The 23,576-nt window shown below is 48.5% G+C and overlaps 1 protein-coding gene across 5 annotated transcripts in view; it reads left to right on the top strand.

Moving 5' to 3' along the window:
* The window catches only part of CAMSAP1 (calmodulin regulated spectrin associated protein 1), a 1,201,485-nt gene that overhangs the window by 619,686 nt on the left and 558,223 nt on the right, over window positions 1–23,576 (top strand). The gene's annotated exons all lie outside the window — the stretch shown is intronic.

Raw genomic sequence — 23,576 nt, 5'->3', positions numbered from 1 at the left:
ACTAGTGTAACAGTTCAGCAGAGCAATTCAGCATTAGGCATTTGGTGTGGCAATAAGTACAGCGCAGACGTTGCAGTCACACTGCTACATGTATTGTATGTTTCTCATGAGAAAAGTGGTGTGCATGAAAAGCTTTGGAGCTGGCCCACAGTCTCCCCTTACTACTTCTCAGTGTGATTGACCTTCAGATTGCTTGTTCCAAGTGTAGAGGCCAGGCTTTGCCCAGAAGGTTCAGCAACTTCCTTAACCTTCCACACCACACAAGCCCTGCACTGCCCATCTGATGCTAGTGAATTTAGTTTTGAGCAGTTGTCATTGATGTTACCTCCCTGGATTGGTGGATTTTCCTCCGGTGTGGGGGACCATCCCGATTATCACTGCCTCCAACGGCCTCCAGAGGAGTGTCATGCATATGTGTAGACAAGTGTTTTTAATAGGGTTGTGTGCAGATGTTGGTTCAGTTCTTTAATTGCTGCCCGGGAGTCAAGCATTTCAAGTCACAATGTCGTTATAGTTTGTTGAATCAAGAAGGAAAGGGTCCTCATTCCTGCCTGTGACCACCAATCCCAACCCGTAGGCCCCTCTGCTGGTCTTCCGAGTTGGTGCATGTGGCTACACCAAACTCTATTTACCCCTTTGACATTTTTTCTACAGGAACTCCTTTAACTGGCGATGGGTGACTTCACATTAGCCCACAATTTAGCCTCATGAATTTAAAGCTCGCATCTTTTCCAGGCCTATTAATGCTTCCTGGAGTCAGATCACCCAACACAATATGACCCAGAGCATTTTCCTACTACAGATAGACCTCTTCAAAACACAGGCTCTGGGATGGTTTGATCTGCACACAGCTCTTGGTGGTCTTGCATGCTTTTCCTTCGTCCCCTTCCACATTGACGATTGAAACTCAGACTACTGCTCTCATTTGCATGTGTTCAGAGAACACTGATGAACGGCACACCGTTTTGTTTCTATGTGGTGGGTGAAATTAAGCTTTTTCTGCAGCCACACATGATGCAAGGAAGGCATTACTCGGGTCATTCCTCATGTCAATCACTGCATCATAGGGTTAAGTCCACATGAAACCTGAACATAGTCTGTGAAGGATGTATATAACCAAGTTGCTAAATACCAAAGACATGAGCATGTTATAAACTCACCTTACCAAGACCATACCCTGACGGCCGAGGCATTCTAGAACAATGTGTCGATCTACCCAAATAAATATTCGAGTGTACGCTACAATGTGTCTATGACTTTCTATGTTCATGCATGCATCTGACCTTTCCATAGCTACAGTGGCGATGTTTAGACAAATGCGCTTTATGAACAATTGGCCATCTTGCCAACATTACATTTTTTACAGGGAGCAAACACTTTGTCAGAGCTCAAAAGAAACCTGTATCCTCTTGTTTATATGCTAAACAGTGTGGTGAAATCCTTTGCTGAAACAATTGCATAAACTGCTTGCATGAGCACCTACGCTTTCCGTTGCTGTGAGAACAGAGTCTGGAATGATCGAGTGTTGAAAGTCCTAAACACGTTTTTTCTGTCTTGTAGCCATATTTGTGAACAGTTTTTGGTCTGTTGCTTTTCCATAATATGATCTTCGTAATTAATCATCCTAATAATTATTAATCAAAACCACAAGAAAAGCTCTGTAAAAGAGCAGAATCACAGATCATGTTCCTTTAAAAGGCAAGCAGGTGTAAACAAAAAAGCTAATTTTGTTATGAGTAATTCTTATTTTTACATCCTTCCAGAATTTTAAAAAGCAGAACAGATCACTGATCGTGTCTTTTTTTTTTTTTTTTTTTTGGGAGTACAGACAGATTTTTTTATAAGATGCAGTCACTCAGTCTATTTAGGGGCAGGGCTCAAGTTGAGGTTAAACGCAGGGGACGGAGTACTGCCACTTATTTCAGTAGTCTCCTCCACTTGTTTCAGAGGGCACCATGATATGCTAATTTCTGGTGACGCCACATTCAGTTGGTATGTTAATGAGTCCCCCTACTCTTCTTTTTTTAGGACTTGATCCCTGTTGAAGAGCATACTCTTCAGAGCACCCCATGGTCCCTTCCAGTGCCATACACGTTTAGGACAAGCTATTGGGGGTATAGGTGTTGGCCGCAGAAGAGTTCCTCATTCTTTTCCATGACTGATCCCTTCATGCAAAGTTACAGACAAGCTGAGCTTGGGTTAACGTGGGCTTAGGGCATTGTTTCTCTCTCCGGTCCCTTTAACTTGCACCATTGCATTTCCTGGCAGACCTAGCAATCATTCTGTGGTGATCAGCAAGCCGTACATACACCCACCACACTTGTTGTTCTTGGCCATGTTACCCGCATGTTTTGATCACCTGTCACACACACAAGGCAGACATTTTGGAAAAAAGAGGGCAGCTGCCAGTAGAAAGAATAGGAGTTCTGGCAGAATAAAACTTAATTTTTATCTGGGCAAACCTCAAATGAGATGTAAAAGCCAGAATTCTGGAAAAAGGTTCCAGAGGAAACACTGTTTCTCCATCACTGGATGTTTCATAGATTTGTGGTTTGAGCATTCCCCGTCATCAGCTGAAGAATTCCTGTTATAGTATAAAGTTAAAACAAGCTGCATGTTTTACCTAATCACATTCACCTCATTTTAGGCTTTATTTCTTGAGTGAGCCTCGGCTCCCAAACCCTCTACCTGTAGGCAATCTTACCGAACTTGGTAAGTGAGGGGGAGCCCTGAGAGTTTTTTTTCTTTCTTTCTTAGATAACGTTCAATTAGGAGAGATAATAAACAGGAGGATTACAGCAACCGGAATCGGGGGCAAGTCAGAGCGTACAATCGGGTATATAATGCATAACTAGGGCTGCTAGATAAGATTTAAACTCTGACCATATATCTCTCGGGCGGGATGTGTGGGGTAATGACTCCATGTACAATTCCTCGTTTTTCTGGGCCCAAGTGAGCGCCAGTAGCCAAGCTATTGTAGTAGGTAGGGTTTTGCTATTCCATCCTAAGATTATACATCTTTTTGCCACCATGCAGCCAATGTTTACAAATGAACAGTCTTTTATTTTGAAAATGTTCCCACAGACCAAATAATGTGCCAAGAAGAGCACGAGGCAGGGGCGCATCAACAATTTTCGATAGGGTCTTTCATCCCAGAATGCGTCCAATCGCACAAAAAACCAAAATTCATGCATATGATCTGCCTGAGGGCATTGACACCTAGGACAATAGTGCGTGGCAGCAGAGGCGTTGCTAGTGGGGGGCTCAGGGGCTATAGCCCCTGGTCTTTTGGTGGTAGCCCCGGATAGAATCTCAGGAGCTACAACCAAAAGGCTATAGCTAGCCCCCAGTCCCAACAGTTCCGACATTAGCGTAGCCCCGGGTCTTTTCCAGACCTAGCAACACCCCTGCGTGGCAGACTGATTTGACCAAGCTTCCTCGGGGTGTAGTTCATTCAAAAGTTTAATTTGCATACATCTAAATCTAAAATTGAGAGATACTTTCTTAGTATGTGCGCACATAAGCTTCCACTGATCATCTGACAGTTCAACCCCAAGATTCTCTGACCATTTAGACTTTGCCCTGGGTGACTGGGGTGCTCGCCTAACATTTTGTACAGTGTCAAGAGTATCTTACGCCCACCACTGGAGTTGGCTATATGAGCCAGTTCCTCTGTTTCTGGAGGTTCTGATCGGAACACCGGCCATCACGCCGAGACCGCTGCTCGTAGCCTGCAGTATTGCATGAGCTTGATCCCATTGTTTGTATGTCCCTGTCACCAGGTCTATTGGGTGATAAATGTCCCATCCGGGAAGAGGTCAGTTGTCGCCCTGTACCCCAAGCATTCCCAGCGTTCCTCCAGCATTGCGTCCCATGTGGATCCTAACCCCGGGAATCTCCATAACGGAGGCATCTTGCAGAAACATCTAAGGACCAGCACCCCACTAAGTTCCACTTGGTCCTCCCAACTTGTTCCAACTACCTGATTTACATCCAGACGTCGACCACATGCTAGGTCACGTTCTAGCCTGGCTTTATACAACCAATTGTTACACCATTTACTGCTTTTTGTTTGGTTGTATTTTGTATTTGAACTATCACTTGTCACTATAGGTGGTGGTTTCATATTAATACCAAAGCCCTACTTTGTTTTAGCTTTGCAAAACCTTACCACCCCAAGATACTTAATCCCGTCAAAAGACCACCGTAGCGGGTAGGTGCATTGTTTTTTTTTTTTTGCTTGTATTACTTGTCGGGGAAAATGTCCTATTGTTTTTTTTGTTTAATTTATCGTGAAGTCTGAAAAGCCGCCCTAGTGAATTGGGTCTGAAGGACCGGGTCGAGGTTTGCCTGTGGGTCTCATGTATAGAAACACATAGTCAGCTGTCATGACCCTTGCCCCTGGCAAGTCAGCCTTCCAGTTAGGGCCAGGTCAAAGGCCTTAAAACCTCATCCAAGACTCTCTTGGAGTCAGTCCTGGGTCCGCCAGGTTCATAACCATCATGAAGATCAACATTAGAATGGGACTATTTACTTGGGACTGTTTAACTTGGGGGGGGGGGGGGGGGTTCAGCCAACATGGAGGCACACATATAGCTCAGTAACAAGGAACTGAGCTATGCGGTCTAGTCTTTTGGGTGTGGCAGGCCTGGGACTACTTTACCTGGACTACTTTGGGTGTGGCAGGCCTGGGACTATTTTACCTGGACTACTTTACCTGAGACTATGTAAACCGCACCCAAACAGCAGAACATGCTTTGTGTTATTCTGCTGTAGGCAGCGTAACGCTCACCGTGTCCAGTTCTTTGATGCCAGTTTAGCTGAAACCAAGGACCTGCAGAGAGAGAAAGAACACTACGAAACTCACCTGGAACAGTATCCTGTCTTCAATCCATCACCAACTTCATTTCCACTCACCTGAAGGTACAAACTCCATCATCCGGCACTGCATGCATCCTGGAATACCATAACCTGGGAAGAGGAGAAAGAAAGACAGCATTAGTAAGCGTTTACTCACGTTCTACTCACGTTTCCTCCCAAATGAAGAAAGCCACACAATTCTTACCTGGGTAGTCATCTCCTGGTCAGTATCATTGCTGGAACATTACGGCGCTCGGCGAGGAACATCGCAACCTGCAAGAAGAGAAAAGACGCAGGTTAGCAATATAAAAGGCGAAACAGCGCCACGCATCGCGCATTACTCACCAGACAGCATCGCGCAGACTGCGTTTTCGTCTACCGGCCCATGCTCATCTTCAAACTGCATGACAACACCAAAATACCTTTCCATACCTAAAAGGAAAGAAGCAAGACATTATTATTCGAACTAAGAGGAACATAAGAACTTCATATAAAGACTGTAAAACAGCAAACCTACGGAGTCGCAGCAGGCCTGGATTCCCACTTAGGGGGACTTGCACCAGTGAAGTAATTTGGATGCTGCTCGCCCCCCAATCTACTCGCCCCTGCCACGAGGAGCAGGACAGAGAATCCACCTTTTACAATATTAGGGTGAGGAGAGGGCCCAAGGGAGAGGAAGGAGTTGAGGCCAAGGGAGGTGGGAAAACATAGAGACAATCTGGTATTGAATCCAGCTCTCCTACATTGCAGACCCATCTTTAACCAGAGGCCTTAACAAGGGACCGGTAGAGGGTTCAAGAGTGCAAATCATCCAACCAGGGCTGGGTGGCGTCCCCGTGGATACCAGGTGAGCGTAACATCAGCGTAAAGTTACATTATTTCTGGTTGATAACTAAGGCGAACCCTGCTGTGTCCGTGGCAGGCATAGATCATGTCCGCCATTGGTTCAATGACCAGGGCGAACAGGATCGTGGAAAATGCCTAGTGCACCTGCCCAGTGGGAAGGGTTCGGAGACCAGGGAGTTAACAAGGGCCCTGGCCGAGGGTGCAGTGTCTTTTCGAGCACCACCCATAGGGATTCCCAAGCGATCATGTGAAATGCTTTTTGAGCATCTAATGTCAAGGTCACCGCCTCTGTACCCGGGTCTATTCTAGCCTTCACGTTGAACAGGCGTCAGATAATCAGCGATGTGGACCTGCCAGGGGCAGAGCCTGCTTGGTCCACATGGACCATGTAGGGCATTAGTGGGAGCAGTCTGTAAGGGATTTGGCGTATATTATTGCGTCCACGTTTATCAATGAGAGGGGCCTGTAAGAACTTCACTCGTCGCTTATATTTTATTTATACCACGCCCATACACAAGTGTTTCAGGGCGCGACGAGGCATGGGAGGAGTGCAAGGGGGACAAAACGATCTTACTAGGCCCAGTGATATTGAGAACACGCAAGTGCAGGGGAGAGGAAAGGGGGGAAAAGTGCAAGGGCAGGTGGGGGTGGGAGTGGAAAGTGCTGAACACATGATCTAAGCAACAACAGGTAGCGCCGCCATCTGGTGGCACAAGTGCAATAAAAAGGCGCAGGCAAATGGTGTGTAATAAGTGCAGGAAGGGGACTGTAGGGTTGCAGATACAGACCCAAGTGCAAGGGTTGCCAGGATGCAGTGCAGGTATGCAGCTGAGTGGGCAGGGATCTGGGACCGAAATCAGAGGGTAGCCAGGTGCCCAATGCCGAAACAGAGATCAACAGGGAGAGGAAGAGAGAAGGCAGAAGCAAAGAGGAAGGTCTTGAGGTGATTCCAGGACCAAAGATGGTTTTCCTCAAGTTTGAGAGGCAGGAAGGCTGTTCCAGACGGAGGCCCCAGCTGAAGAAAGAGATCTACCCCCAACTCGTTGCTTGGAGAAGCGACTGAGCCTGAGGGAGTTAGAGATGGAGGAGCGAAGAGCTTGAGTAGGAGGGTATTTCTGAAGGGAGAGTTGAAGGAATTGCACACCCACGCCCCAGAAGGCTTTATGGACAATGCGAAGGGCCTTGAACTTAATCCTAGCAGCCACTGGGAGCCAATGAAGAGATTTCAGGGCTGGAGAGATACGATCCCAGGGCTTGAGGCCAAGGACAAGTCTTGCAGTCCTGTTCTGGATGAGTTGGAGAGGGTGGAGAGTGGTAGCAGGAAGATTTAGAAAGAGGCTGTTGTAGTAGTCCATGATGGAGAGAACCAGAGCTCTAGAGACAGTGAGCTTCTGGGGGAAGGAGAGGAAAGGAAGAATACCTCTGAGGAGGTGCAGTTGGTAGTTTGACTTCTTAGAGATGTCAGAGATGTGTGGAGAAAAGGAGACTGTGGAGTCAAAAATGACCCTGAGGTTCTTAGCCTCACAGCTGGAAGCAGGGAGAGAGCCAAGGGAGGCTGGCCAGAGGGTGACAGCAAAGGAAGTTGCAGGAGTACCAATGAGGAGGAACTCTGGCTTACTGGCATTAAGGCAGAGGTTGTTGGCGGCACACCATTCCTGGATTGCAGACAGTCAGTTAGCGATGAGAGAGGGAGAAGAGGTGGCAGAGGGAAGCCTGAAAACGAGTTGGAATTGACAGGGCGGTGGCCTTTGCATCACGTGTGTTGAGAGTTGCAGAATACAGATATTCAGTGATTGAAAAGGAAGCTTTGTGTGTAGTTTGATTATTAACATAGGCGTAGATAAGGTAGGGCCTGATTGGGGAAGACCCACCCAAATTCTGTACATGCCCACTCAGCAATATTGTGTGGGCATTTAAAGATGTTAATGTCACTGTTAATATCTTATTGCAGCATGTGTTTGGGTAGGCTTTGATGAGTGGAACAGTGAGTGCTTGTAGGAGTCTAGAGTGTACAGGTGATTCTAAAGGCGTCAGTTGGGTCTGTGGTGGGGAGGAGGAGAGGTCCTATGGGGCTTCTTACCCACATCTTGTCTATATATCAATGAAGAACCTTACTCATGTTGTCTCTGTTGCATCGGCCCACCATATCACCACCACCTCTCTCCAAGGGCCAATCTCTCTTCTCCAGCGTGGGGTCTGGCATGGATTCACATGCTCATGAATATTCCCCGTCGTCAGGCCGGGAATCCTTGCTAAAGAAAAAATCAGTTTCAGTTTAGTTTCTGAACTGTCTTTCTCCTAATAACCAATCACTGGTCTGTGGGTCATACTGCCCCCAAGCCAATGACTGCCTTCTACCTAAGCCCCTCCTCTGGCAGCCATCTTCAGATTTTTACCGCACGCTCAAGTGTTAGGAGTCCTCGTGCAATAGCTCTCAAGCTTTTACTGCGTTTTGCGATTTTTCAAAGAGTTTAATCTCATTTTTTCGGTCAATCGAGCCTCAAGCTCCACCGTATCTACTTCCGAGAAACAGGGAACCCGTTTTGGAATTTTCAACACCCCTCAAGGGTGAAATTATCATCGAGTTTCACTTCTTGGAGGATTCCGGAAGATCTTTGAGGCCTACTCCGCGTGGACATGGCCCTGGACAAAGGAAACGCGACGCCCGGATTCAAGCTGTTTGGAAACTGCCCTGTATGCGGATTACAGAATGTCTTCAAGGAGGATGAGCATTCCCGATGCCTCTACTGCCTTCACGAAGAAAAAACACATGTGGAAAAGGATTGTGCGTTTTGCAAGAACATGTCTGAACGGACTATGAAGGATCATCGTATCCGCCTCATCAACTGGCTGGAAGGGAAAAGCCGAGCAGCAGGTGAGAAGAAGTCCGAGCGGTCTTCTAAGACCTTTGAGGGCGCCCCGGCGACAGGGTCCAAGGGCTCACTACCAGTTCAGAGCCCTTCCCTTCGGATTGAGGTCGGCACCCAGGGTGTTCACCAAGTGCCTCGCACCGGTGGCGGCGCAGCTGCGCCGAGAGGGGATCCACGTCTACCCCTACCTGGACGACTGGCTCATCCGAGCAAAGACGAAGGAGCTCGCCGTAGAGCACACGGCAAGGACCGTCCAACTGCTCACGGACCTGGGATTCTCCATAAACTACGGCAAGTCCCACCTGGTGCCCGCGCAAGACGCACTGTTTCTGGGAGCGAAGCTCAACACAGTGTCGCTTCTGGCCTCTTCGTCGGAGGAAAGGACGAGGGCCATCTTGGGCAAGGTGCAGCGGATGCTGGTTGTGGACGCGGCCAGGGTGAGGTCCATCAAGTCCCTCCTCGGAATGATGTCTTCTTGCATTTATCTCATCCGCCTGTGCAGGCTCTGGATGCGCCCGTTGCAGGAGTTCCTGGACGCGCGCTGGATCCAGACGACGGGCAGCTTCGAGGAGAGGATCACACTCGACGAGAGTTTCCGACGAGCGATCCGGTGGTGGGGCACCCGCGCGCATCTGACGGCGGGCATGGACTTCCAGACCCCCGGCCACCAGGAGACAGTGACCACGGATGCCTCCTTGGAAGGGTGGGGAGCGCACACCGAAAATCTGCACGCGAGAGGCCTTTGGCTTCCGACGGAGATGTCCCTCCATATCAACGTCCTGGAGCTCCCTGCAGTGTTTTGGGCCCTCAGGTCCTTTCTTCCGTCCCTCAAGGGCAAGGTGGTGAGGATCTTCACCGACAACACCACCACCATGTTCTACATCAGGAAGCAGGGCGGTACCAGATCCCCAGCCCTGTCCAAGGAGGCGCAGGATCTGTGGCATTGGGCCGTCGCCCAAGGGATGTTTCTGGTGCCGTTTCATCTGGCAGGGATAAAAAACACCATCGCCGACTCGCTCAGCAGAGAGCTGTGCTCGTGCCACGAGTGGGAACTACGACAGGATCTAGTGGACCGCCTATTCCGACGGTGGGGCACTCCCCAGATCGATCTGTTCACGACGAACTCCAAGTGCCGGAGGTTCGCCAGCAGGTTTCCCCAGCCGAGGAGCATGGGCAATGCTTTCTCGTTCCCCCGGGAGGGCCTGTTTCTATACGCGTTCCCTCCATTGCCATTGCTGATCCGGCTCATCAACCAGCTCATCAATCAAGCTGCCACTGGACGCGGATCTTCTCTCTAGGGAAGGAGGCGCCATCCTCCATCACGACCCAAAGTCGCTGAACTTGCAGGCCTGGCTCCTGCAGAGTTTGGAGGATACTACTTACCGGCCGACTGCAGAGAGGTTCTTGCAAAGGCCAGGGCGTCCTCATCTCTTAAATGCTATGGACACAAATCGAAGAGGTTCTCTGTCTGGTGCCACGCACAGAAGATTAACCCTCTACAGATTACGGCTCCCCAGGTACTGCCGTACCTTCTGACGCTGCCAAGGCTGGACTGGCGCACGCGTCCATCAAGATTTATCTTGCTGCGATCTCCCGATACACCAGAACCACGGGGCGGACGTCTTTGTGGTCTCATCGTCTGGTGAAACAATTCATGAAGGGACTGTTCAGATCGTTCCCGCCGGTGAAGGCTCCGGCCCCGGCGTGGGAGCTCAACGTGGTGCTGACCAAGCTCATGGGACCTCCGTTCGAGCCTCTGCACTCGGCTCCGTTGAAGTTCTTGTCGTGGAAAACAGCGTTTCTTGTGGCCATCACCTCCGCACGAAGAGTGGGAGAGATCCAGGCCCTTTCCTGCAAGCCCCCGTACTTGACTTTTCACGACACGAGGGTAGTGCTCAGGACGCACCCCTCCTTCATGCCCAAGGTGCCGTCGGACTTCCACCTCAACAAACCCTTGGTGTTGCCTGTTTTCTTCCCTTCGTCGCCGGCCGAAAGGACTTTGCACTCGCTGGATGTGGCTAGAGCGCTGAAGTTTTACGTGGACCGCACAAAGTGTTTTCGGAAGACGTCACAACTTTTTGTGAACTTTGGACCTGTCAATCAGGGGAAGGCTCTCTCAAAGGCCTCCATTTCCAGATGGCTCTCTGGCTGTATCATGTACTGTCATCGGTTGGCAAACCGACCGCTGCCTGGCCGTCCGAGAGCCCATTCCACCAGAGCGATCGCAGCTACCACGGCGTTCCTATCTGGTGTGCCCTTGCTGGACATCTGCAGGGCTGCTACGTGGAGGTCGACGCACACTTTCACGAAATTCTACTGCGTCGATCGGGATTCCAGGGAGGAGTCCAGGGTTGGCCAAGCAGTGCTGCGCAATCTGTTTGCCTAAGGTGAGCCTGGTGAGGAGGTAAGAATTGCTTAATGTTGAGTTTGATGTAATGCTTAATGTTGAGCCTTTGTCACCTCCCTTGGTTGTGCATGTGTGTACTGCTATGTATTCTTTATTCATGAGCATGTGAATCCATGCCAGACCCCATGCTGGAGAAGGAACAAGTTACTTACCTGTAACTGTTGTTCTCCAGCATGGGTCTGGCATGGATTCACATGCGAACCCTCCCGCCTACCCCTCTGCGGCTCTTCACTTGGTCATACTGCCACTTCACGTGCTACCAAATCTGAAGATGGCTTCCAGAGGCGGGGCTTAGGTAGAGGGCAGTCATTCCCTGTGGTCAGTATGACGCAGAGATCAGTGATTGGTTACTACTACGAAAGACAGATCAGAAACAAAACTGATACTGATTTTTTCTTTACCGAGGATTCCCAGCCTGACGACGGGGAATATTCATGAGCATGTGAATCCATGCCAGACCCATGCTGGAGAACAACAGTTACAGGTAAGTAACTTGTTCCTTACCCTTATCTAGACTCCTCGGTGGTGCAAACATCCTTTGCAAAGCATGTCCATCCATGCCTTCACGTGGCAGTGGATCGGATACTCTGTGTAAAGTTCATGAAATCCTTTTTGATGCCATCCAAGAGATTGTTTTCCTGGGTACTCTGTTAATTTCAAGGAAGCTCTAGTTAGGCCATAAACACAGAGGTTAAACACTGAAGAGTCAACCACATCTTTACAAAAGATAGGATGATAGTGAGGTACTACAAATTGCTCCTGAGGATAATGTCCTCTTCCATTCCCCTTATTCCACATTGTAAGCTGCATATGACACCATTGCAGGAATACTTGGACAGCTGATGGAAGCAAGCTGCAGGACATTGCGAGGATAGAGCTAAGTGCAAACTTAAATAAGCATTGTAATGGCACCTGATGAACAGACGTTTTCTTAGACATGCGCCTTTTCAATAATCCGCTTTCAACTGTGTGATCTTATCAGATGCCTCATTAGAGCGCTGGAGTGCACACCTCCTAGGCCTGCAAGTGACAGTCTATTTGTCAGACTAGTAGAAGAGATTTCACTTGAATGTGTATAGTTCAGGGCAGTCAGGTTGGCTCTCCACTTTTTTCTGCCGTGCATGTTGGGACAGTGTCAGGAGTTTTGAGTGACAAAACAAACATGATCTGTATCCAGAAAATTGGTGGCACAATGCCCTCTGCTCACAGAGAAAGTTTAAGATAAGGCATGTTTGTAGTTTGAGAGCAGCGTTATAGTGGGCATACTGAGTAGGGACATGCAAGCATTTCATGATTTCATCTTGATCATGGTCAGCTGGAGAAGGTTATCAGATCTTTTTGTAAATGTACAGAACCACAAATGCCATTTTTTTGCAGGCAGGTCTTGCTTAGAATACACTGAAAATGGAGCAAGAGAGAGGGTGCACAGCTATGTACTCTGTGATTTTGAAAAATTGCTTTGTGCAATGTTCTTATTAGTTTATAGTTGCTTGATGGGGTGCCGCCCACTAAATAGTGCCTCCGTGCTGGGCTCTCGTAATGGACTGAAGAAAAAAGGACCTAGGCTGATTAGCCATTGGTGTGTGCCGCACACCTGTAATTACCACGAATGGTTAAATATTTTGTATTTTACTTTTTTGTCAAAAAATGTATAATGATGAATAAAACTCAATTCAAATAATGTTTAAGTAATGTTCTTTAATCCACAAAATTGTGAATTCATAAATGCTTTTCATTGGTTAAAAATCACCAATTTCTAATTTGCTGTTTTGTAGGCAAATGAAAAACCCTATGGCTAATGCATTTCGGAAATACTAATTTCCTTCTTCAGAGCCGGCTAAATCAACACAGGATTATTTTAGTTATACTTCCAAAATCAAAAAGGATAAAAAATTGCAAATTCATGTTACAATGTGTTAAAAAACATTTGAAAAGTCCTTCGACGTATTCCATATCTATAGTAATCACCACAGCTGTGCTGCTTCGGAAAATCTTTCTTCGTCCTGCTTCGATGACGTCGATAGGCCGTCCTCGAGGACCTCCTCCGACGTCACCAGATGTTATAAGTAGGACGCACGACGTCCGTAGCCTCAGTTCTGTTTTTTCCAAGAACGTGTTCGCTTTGGAGATCTCAGCGCACCTCGACTCTTTGGAGTTTCTGTTCTTTCGGTTCTTCAAACCTGTTCGTTTGTGAAGTATTGTCGGGATGTCTTCCTCTTCTTCCACCCGCGTCCAGGCTTCAAGAAGTGTGGGGACTGCGGGTCCAAGATGTCGGTGACGGACTCGCACAACGCCTGCCTCTGGTGCCTCGGGGAGGCCCACGACACGGATGATTGTGTCAACTGCCAGTCGCTTACGTCCAAGGCCTTTCGAGAACGTAAGAAGAAGCTGTCGGTCGGTAAGGTGTCCAAGCCCCGGAAGGCGAGGTCCACTGGGCTTTCGACAGACGATTCGAGGGGCGACTCTCTGCATCGTAGTCGTAAGTCTAGGGGGTCTCGGTCCCGGAGTGGGTCCTGCCACTCCTCTGCCTCTTCGATGCACTCCCGGAAGCGCCGTCATCGGTCGCCTTCCCCGTCCTCGTCCGAGGATTCTGCCCGTCGGTGGGTTTCTTACCCACCAAGCGTTCCTCTCCGGAGGAGTGGGCTTCCTTTGGGAAGAAAATGTTGGCGATTCTTGAATCGCAGGGCTCTGGTCCGTCCGCGCCTCCGAGTGGGGTCGGTCGTGACCATACTGGAGACGCTGCTCGTACGCCTTCAGGCTCAGGTGTGATTCGTGGGAGAGGTCCCGCTCGGACAAGGGGAATCGTTCCAGTCATGCCCGTTCCAGGGCCCGGTACCCAACGCGCTCGAGCCCGTGTGCACCTGTGAAGTCTTCAAAGAAGACGTTGACGCTGGTGGCGCCTAGGTCGTCGATGGACTCTCTTGAGGCTCCGCCTCCGAGGAAGTCATCAACGCCATCGGCGCCCAGGCTTTCGAAGGACGCGCTCGGGGCTCCACCCTCGAGGCCTGTGTTGAAGCCGTCGATGTTGTCGGCGCCGCGCTCGACGTCGATTCACTCGATGCAGTTTCACTCGACGCTCTCAACGCCTTTCGAGGCTGTGGTGTCAGAGGTACCCCGTGGCACGGGGGAACCCCCTAGAAAGGCTCTGGCCAAGGCAAAACATGTCTTTCTCCCGTATTCTTTGCCCACTTTCCAGCCTATGGAGTATATTTCTGAGGTGGAAGAGGGTTCTGAAGATGGGTTGGTTCCGGACACGGTACCAGATGAGATTCTTTCTGGTCATAGCCAGATTGAGGACTTGCGTCAGTCACTGCATGACGCCAGTGGTCTGGACACCTCTCCGGAGGTGGAGTTCTGTAGGCCTGAGCCTGGCACCCATGCCGAGTCATCGTCCCGGCGCCTTATGTCGAAGGTCACGGACTACTTGGGGTGGTCGGCGCCCCCAGTTGATTTTGTGCAGGATGACCTTATGGATATCCTCGACCAAGGTCCGCCCACTGACCCGGTACTGCCATTCCATATGGCTCTGCAAAGAACATGGCAGCGGCTTGGACTGCTCCGGAGAGTCTCCCGGCAGTGGGCAAGTCTTTGCCGCGAAAATACCACCCAGCCAGCAGTGACCCCTGCTACTTGACCACGCACCCCACTCCGGAGAGTTGGTGGTGCAGGCGGCTACGGCCCCAGCAAAGCAGGCGTCGTATCCTACCATCCCTCCTGATAGGGGACGATAAGCGTTTTGATGGCTGGGCGAAGAAAGTGTTTTCTTCAGGCGGTATGGCTCTTCAGGCGTCCAACTCCGTATGTGCCTTGTCACGTTTCGCAAAACACTCTGTGGAACTGTATTTCATTAGCGGTTGAACATATTCCCGAAGGGGACGAACGGGATGGTTTTCTTGCTATTATTCAGGATGGCAAGGATGCCATGTGTGAGTCCGTTCCGTTGGGTTTGGACATGGCAGACTGTGTCAGTCGGTCCATGGCGGCGAGCACCGTGATGCACAGGTTTGCGTGATTGAGGAAGTAGGGGTTTGCTCCTGATGTGCAAGCCAGGCTCCTCAACATGCCCTTTGATGTCGAACATCTTTTTGGCAGCAAGGCCGACGAGAGCCTTGAGAGGTTGCAGACCTCCAAAGCTGCAGCGAAGTCGTTGGGCGCTGCAGTCCGCCAACCTCCGCCTTTTCATCCTAGGGGACAGCAGTGGAGGGTGGTTCCTTTCGTTATTACTCATCCTTTAGTAAAGCGAGAGGAGCTGCAAGTCAAAGGGGCAACCGTAGGAGTGCCAGAGGTGGAAAACAAGGTACTCAAGGTGCCAAGGCCACGCAAACGGTTGCCTCTTTGCCCTCAGGCAATGCCGCAGCCGCTTCTGCTCAGTCATGAGGCCCATGCTTCGTCGGTTGGGGGAAGGCTGGCGCAGCATCTTGTAGAATGGCGTGCCATTACTTCAGATGTGTGGGTTCTGGAGATCATAGCCCACGGCTACTGTCTTCCTTTCCGGCAAAGGCCTCAAGACAATCCACCAGGGAATCTCTCTTTGAAGAGTCCGGAAATTCAATCCCTGCTGGAGAAAGGCTCCATAGAACTGGTGCCTGTAGCGGAGAGGAACAAGGGATGGTATTCCCCTTATTTTTTGATTTCGAAGAAAGACGGGGGATTGGGACCCATCATGGACTTGCTCGGTTTGAACAAACTCCTCAGGAAGGACAAGTTCGAGATGGTTACTCTCTCTCAAGTCCTCCAGGCCCTTCAACTTCAGGACTGGTTGGTGTCTCTCGACCTCAAGGACGCTTATTTTCATGTGCCGATCCATCCCAAGCACAAGTACCTGAGTTTCGCCGTTGGCGACTCGCACTTTCAGTTTCGGGTCATGCCATTCGGATTGACCTCCGCCCCAAGGGTTTTCACCAAGTTCATGGTGGTGGTGGCAGAGTATCTCAGGAAAGGGGGGGATTCACGTCTACCTCTACCTGGACGATTGGTTGATCAGGGCGTGCTCTTCCGAGCAAGTCCTGGATCATCTGTCCGTCACCTGCCACTCCCTTCACAGGCTGGGCTTCTCCCTCAACTTAAAGAAGTCCCACTTGACGCCAACTCAGCGGCTCCAGTACATCGAAGCAGTGCTAGACACGTCCCTGGGGCAGTGTTTTCCTCCCCAGGCGAGGGCTCATCACATTCAGCAGATGGTGCACAAGTTCCAACATGCCCAGAGTCTGCCTGCGTTCGAGCTCTAGAGATTGCTCGGCCTCATGGCATCCTGCATTCTTCTGGTGCCAGAGGCCAGGTTGTGGATGAGATCTTTGCAATGGGCACTCAAGCTCCAGTGGTCTCAGTCCTCCGGCAGGATGTCGGACCCTGTTCAGGTGCCGTCCTCGTTTGCCCAGGACCTTCTGTGGTGGGCCGTCGAAGGCAATCTGATGAAGGGGGCTCCTTTGAGGTTACCCTGGCCAGAGGTGACGATCGTGACGGACACATCCCTCACGGGATGGGGAGCTCATGCCAACGAGTTGACAGTCAGCAGTCGTTGGTCTCCGTCGGAGTCCAGACTCCATATCAATCTGTTGGAGCTGAGGTCCATCAGGCTTGCCCTGAAGGCTTTTCTGCCGACTGTGCAAGGAAAGAATGTCCTGATTCTGACGGACAACACAGTGGCCATGCACTACCTCAACAAAAAAGGGGGGGGCAGGGTCACTTCCTCTGTGCAGGGAGGCGATGCAGCTCTGGTTCTGGGCCATCCAGCAGGCAGTTTCGATCTCAGCAGTTCATCTAGCCGGAGACTAAAACGAGACGGCGGACGCTCTGAGCAGGCAGATCATGATCTCTCACGAGTGGGAGCTGGCTCAGGAAATTCTCCTGGAGATCTTCGCCCTTTGGGGGACCCCTCAATTGGATCTCTTCGCCCTCCAGTGTCAACCGGAAGTGCGAAAGGTTCTGCGTGTGGGAATTTCCACCAAACGGAGCCTTAGGGGACACGTTCATGGTGGAGTGGTCCTTCCCGCTGCTGTACACGTTTCCCCCAGTCCCCGTCATTCCGCAAGTGCTGCGGAGGTTACGGAGGTTTGGTTCCCGGATGATCCTCATTGCTCCGGCATGGGCACGGAGGATGTGGTACCCGGACCTTCTGGACCTGTCCATCTGCCCAACAGGTCGTCTTCCCTACCGAGATGATCTGCTCTCACGTGAGGGTGGGGTCAGGTTCTCCTTCCAGAGGTCGGATCCCTCAACCTTCACGCTTGGCTTCTGAAAGGTTGAGGTATAAGGATTGGGACCTCCCTGAAGACGTGATGGAGGTGTTGCTTCCGGCCAGACGGCCGACAACAAAGTCCCTTTACCGTTGCCGTTGGTGGAAGTTCTGCGACTGGTGCAGGGTTCAGAATGTGGATCCTTTTTCATGTGACATTCCTGTCGTTATGTCTTTTTTGCTTTCTTTGGCCCACAGGGCTTGCAAGTGGGTACCATTAAAGGTTACCTGGCGGAGCTGTCTATATTTAAGCGCTCGTTTGAGGAGTGTTCTTATTTTAAAATCCCTTTGATTTCTCAGTTTCTGAAAAGGCTCACTAATGTGTTCCCTCCGTCACCTTTCCAGGTGTCCGGTTGGGATCTGAACCTTGTATTCAAGTTTCTAATGGGTGCTCCCTTTAAGCCTTTGCATTCTTGTCCTTTGAGACTCTTAACACTTAGAACTGTGTTTTTAGTTGCGGTCACTTCCGCTCGCAGAGTGAATGAGTTACAGGCACTTTCAGTTAAGCCACCCTTCACTATGTTTCATAAGGATAGGGTTGTTCTTAGAGTTCGTCCTTCCTTTCTTCCGAAGGTGGTGTCGGAATTTCATTTAAGCCAGAAGGTTATTCTTCCAGCATTTTATCCTCCTCCACATCCTGGGAAGGAAGAGGAGAGGCTCCATAGGCTGGATCCTAAGAGAGCTTTAAGCTTCTACATTTCACGCATGTCCCGGGTCATAGTGGACGATCAACTCTTTATTGGTTACGCTGGAAGGCGTTTGGGACAAGCTGTTACTAAGCAGACTTTGTCTCGATGGATCATCTTGGCAATTTCCGAATGTTACCGCTTGGCGGGTAAGGACCCTCCGATAGGCTTACAGGCCCATTCTACCAGGGGTATGGCTGCCTCTACTGCCCTGCAGAGGGGTGTTCCTATTTGTAACATCTGTGATGCAGCCACCTGTGCTTCGGTCCATACTTTTGTACGTCACTACTCCCTCGATTCTATCCGGGGACAGGATTTGGCCTTCGGCAAGGTGGTCCTTTACTCTGCAATTTGATTGGGCATTCTAAATTTGTATATTCTAAATTCTTTTCCCACCTACTTACGTTGGTACTGCTTTGGGAGTCTGTCATAGATATGGAATACGTCGGATCCCAATCACCTCGAAGAACAAGTTACTCTCTTACCTGGTAACTTTCTTTCGATGGGATGGTCCGACGACGTATTCCATATCGCTCCCTCCCTGCCTACCCCGCTACAGAATTTCTTATGCAATTGCAGCTTATGTTTCCGCAAGGCTTTCTGTGGTCATTCTGGCAGAAGATTGATGCCATACGTTCTGGGAAAAAACTACAACTGAGGCTACGGGCGTCGTGCGTCCTACTTATAACATCTGGTGACGTCGGCCGTCGGAGGAGGTCCTCAAGGACGGCGTATCGACGTCATCGACGCAGGACGCAAACGCCGAAAGATTTTCCGAGGCAGCACAGCTGTGGTGATTACTGTCATAGATATGGAATACGTCGTCGGACCATACCATCGATAGAACGTTACCAGGTAAGAGAGTAACTTGTTCTTCTTTGGTCTAAGGATATCAGTCTATGCTTTACCCGGAAACCATGGATCAGAACATTAAGCTGTTTTGGGGGAGTGAACCCATCCGCTTGGATGTGCAGGATCCAAACATTCTGCGTCCTCTTCCCTGAGAGTCGCCAATTACTTGATCACAATTTGGCATCCTTGAACCTGCGAGCCTGGCTGCTTAGATAATGGTGTTTAATTGTGTAGAATGGCCACAATAATGCAGTTAAGTTCTCCATGCCATCCGTGCCTTTTAATTTCTTTCAGAGTGATTTTCCCTTCGTTCAGAGAATGTATTAAGCAGTTTCAGGGGTTTGTTTTAAAGTTCTCTCACTGGAATCAAAATGTTCAGATTTTAAGGATAATTCATTTGCTAGTGTGCATTTATGGCAGATCGAAAGTATGTGTCTTGGATGACAATATTTCTCTTTCCCTTGACATTGGCGAGTCAGTCAGAATGATGCTTTCACAGTTAAGGAAATGTAGACATGATTATTTAAAGTAAAACAATGAGTTTGTGAGTCAGTCACGATTTCCTTGCAAATGATGCTATTGCCTCCTAGAAAAATAGAGTAGTCGTCCAGCCTGCATTCTTGGAGATTCACTGTATCCTGCATAACATTCTATCCATAGATTGGATTCTGAAAGCGCTGTGTTGCTAGATAGGCAGACTGTAGCAGTCCATAACGTCTAATCTGCTCGTTACTTTTGGTGTATCTGACATAAGACGGGGTATTTTGAAACCCTGTAACTGTATTTCAATATGAATTGCAGCTTGCATTACGTTGTGCCACAGAATAGGTTGTCATCCAATGCCCAGCCTTATCAGGACTATAGCGGCTATAACATTAGCCGAGATCTAAGATCGACATTTGCAGAGCAACTACTAAGCATTCATTATTGTTTGGTCACACAGATGATATTGCAGAACCTGTTTCAATAAATGTATACCTTGTATTTTATTGATTTATCACAAGCTGTTGACAAATCGCTGAACAAGACAAGCATGCCAAAAAAGTGAAGCAGACAATTTATATTAACATTTGAAATGTAGCGGGTAGAAGTGAGAAACCTGTTTTTGTAAGTGAAAATGAGTGCATAGGAGATGATCTAATATGGAGTGCCATGAAATTCCAGTGTTTAGGGGCATTGAAGCGAGAAGGAGCGGAAATGCGTTGATGTTTAAGGACTCCAAGAAGAAAGTGTGCTTGCGAGTGAACAGAGTGGGAGAGAACATACAGAGAGATTAATTAAGACTATACAAAGCAAGCGATTCAAATAAAAGTTAAGAAAATGGACGAAGTGACGGCGCGATAGTGGTATGAGGAGAGCAACAACAGAGAGAGTGAATAGCAAAACTAAATATAGAGCGCAGGTTGGGGGGGCATTCTGAAAGGGCAGTTCAATAAGTTCATCAAAAGTACTGAGGAGAGAGGATAAGAGTGGAAATAAGCAATTTAGTGGCTTGGAAGATAAAGGGACGAGCATTGTGTATATTGTAAAGTTGGTAGTAACAAGAACAAGCAGTGTTAGAGATATGTGGGGAGAAAGAGAGAGAGAAGTCAAAGAGCATACCTTGATTACATGTTGTAATGGAGAGTGGGAGATCCAAAGGAAGACTTTAAATAGTGGAGGGAGGGAGTGGGGTACAGAAGAGACTGGAAAGAAAAGTATCTTGGTTTTGAGGCATTGGAATATAGAAAATGGGCATGCATCCAGGATTGGATTGCAAGAAGGCACGTAGGGATGAAATCGTGAATAGAATTGGAGGAGGACAAAGAAACAGAAATCTGGTCATTGGCGTAGGAAATAGAATTATGAGGTAATAGATGAGAGGGGAAAAAAGAGGATCCAGCCCAAGCCCTGTTGGACACTAATGTAGTAAAAGAAAGGTGAAGGAACGTTTACCAGTCCAAAAAATAGAAAATTATTGATTAGATAGAAATGGAACCATTGTGTAACAGAATCACAGAATCCCAGTGATGTCAGAGTGAAGAGTTGTGTGGTCAACCCTCTAGACCGCTGCAGAAAAATCAAGGAGAAAGTTGCGAATGGCATGTATAGAATATTGAGGCAAAATAAGGAGAGGGGTTTGAGTAGAGTGACTTATGGCAAAAGCCAGATTGGGACTGTGAAAGAAGGGATTGCCAAGGTAAAATACATCTTGAGAATAGACTTCTTCAAGAACTTTAGGCAAGAAGCATAGAAGAGAAATAGGCTAGAAGTTAGCTGGAAGAGGATCAAGTGAAATATCTAATATATAATAGGGAGAATACAATAATTCTTAAAATCAGAAGGACAACAGCTGATGAAAAGGATGAGTTCATAAGAGTGGTTAGGAACGAGCGTAAGGCGAGATAGATTTTTGGAATGAGAAAAGATGAGAGAGAGAGCCAAAAGAGTCAGTAGGTTAAGCTTTGGGAGGGATGGGAAGCAGTGCAAAATCAGAGCTAGGTAGGAAGGAGGGCAGAGAAGAGGAGACCAGGATAGTAGAGATAACAGGTAGATCACAGTGTAGTTGTGCAAATTTGCCAGAGAAGAAATAGGCAAAGTCCACAGGAGATAGAGAAGATGTCGGAGAAGGATCAGGTGAAGGGGGCGATAGAATTTAAGAAGCTGAAACAAATTTCCTCTGGTGACATTTAGCACGCTCTAGTGAGAATTTGATCCAGAGAATGTCATTAGTAAGCCAAGGCTGGGGTAGTTTATCGGAAGGATGAAAGACCAGCAATAAAGCTGTCGAGAGAAGAAAGAAATCTGTAAAACGGGACAGAGTAAAAAAGATAAGGGGTAAATATGGGAGCATCAAACAAAGGATCTGAGGTTGTGGCAGGTAAATCTGGGTGATGGAATAACTAAATCAGAGGAAATGGATGCAGAGGAGGACAGAATAATAATTATACAATGTTTCGGAGGAAAGCAACCGAGTGGCGGAGACAGTATAAATAGTGGAAAGCGAGGAAAATATTAGATTAGATCCAAGGAAAAGTCATATGTATGTGAGGGAAGAGAGTAGTGCTGAATGAGATCACAAGAAACTAGCAGTGGAAGCAGAAGGAGAAGATGGGGGCATGACTGAGCTGAGCACGAAGCAAGATGTGCTTCATGGAAGCTCCACAATGCTAAACAACTGGGCCCGTATCCTAGGAGCCAACAGGAACAGAGTCCCACCTTGTCACATGATCAGTGTCACGCTCAAGTAGAGTGTCTACAGCTCCATATCCAAATGAAACTTTGACCAAGGCAAGCAGTATTCCCAATGTTTACGCTGCCCCATGGGTCTCTGTCTTAAAGATGGCGACGAAGGCCGCAACGTAACATTAGGACCCAGTGGAGAGAGCAGAGCCCGTGAGCATAGCCCCACAGTTGCTGCTGAGGTTTTGGCCCCAGAGTTCGAAGCACTGCCGTGATGAATAATGTTCCCCCAACGGTGCAACGAGTGGATTGTATGGTGGAATGGCACAGGGAAGGAGTGCCAAGGGCAATCTGGGTTTCAGACTTGCAGAGCCGCCCCTGACTCGGATCTTTCTGATCTTGCCAGAAGTTAACTTGCTGAATAGGAGGCAGCCCCAGGGCAGACACTAATGTTAAGAAACGTGGATGGGGAGAAGATTAGCAGTAGTCCAGGGTGGATCGTGAGAAATACCAGATTCAATAGCCTTGACCTCTTTGCTTCCATATAGCATTGAGAGTATGATTACTGATATTCCAGTTTCCCTGAAGAGTCTACCCAAAACACTCAAAGGGCCATATTTTGAAGATCCCTAAACATTCCAAATTGGGATATATCGTAGCTTTAATGCAGAACCATGAATAAACCAAAAAGTCCAAAGTCACCACTGAAGTGCAGGTACATGAGAACCCCACACAATAGGAAGACCTATTTGAACCAGCTAGACTAATAGACATAAGGCATATGTTTAACAGAAATTAAAGAGAGATCCATATAAGCATAACAGATCTTTCCCATAAATTCGGAATGCTGAAGAAACTTGCTGATAAATCAATTCCACATTGACGCATTGGAAAATCTCGCTTGCGAATAGTGATATATGTTCTCTCAATTGACCAACCACATGGAGGTCCTGGAATTACATTGTTCAACGCTGCAGTTGAGACCAGAGGAGGCCCAAAATAGACATAGAGAAGAGGGGTCTCATTGCACCTGAAAGAGACAGACCTAGAACAATTTGTACAAGATCTGTTTCAGTACCTATTAAAGGTATCTAGCTGGACCTCACCCACAGTTTTTCAACAAAAAAAAACAGTCTCCAGAAGTTCAAGCAACGGTACACCACCGCAAGGAGAACATGATTGCAGCCAGGAAAATCTCAGCCATTATTTTGAGACAAAACTGCTTCTACTACAGCACCCTGTACAGACGACTTTGCTCAAAAGGAAATCCCTCTGTCATCTCCTGCCGGGCCAACAAGGCATCAAATACAGATGGGGTTTGGGGGGCATCGCTGTTCACTGAATTTTACTTAATGAGGCAATGCAGATGCCGATCATTACAATGCGAGGAGCCACATAACTGATGAATCCAGAAGCAGATGAAGACACTCCAGACTTGGGAGGAATTTTCCCCTCCAACGGAATTTCCCACGGATTGCCCGAACATCTGAGTCAGAGTTGGAAGCATAAAAGCAGGTAGAACACTAGGGGAGGCGGAAGAGCATCAAAGAAAGACCTTGGGCCCTGTTGATGGAACTCTAATTACTCTGGCAAAAGGTTCATTTTCCCACCAAGTGTATTAATATTGTTGACATGAGTGCCTAACACCCTCCTGAAGC

The sequence above is a fragment of the Ambystoma mexicanum genome, chromosome 8 (genome assembly GCF_040938575.1).
Source record: "Ambystoma mexicanum isolate Mex_15411 chromosome 8, UKY_AmexF1_1, whole genome shotgun sequence".
In the NCBI taxonomy this organism is placed as follows: Eukaryota; Metazoa; Chordata; class Amphibia; order Caudata; family Ambystomatidae; genus Ambystoma; species Ambystoma mexicanum.
Note: the sequence above shows the minus strand (reverse complement) of the source record. Positions and strands in the feature narration are given on the sequence as shown.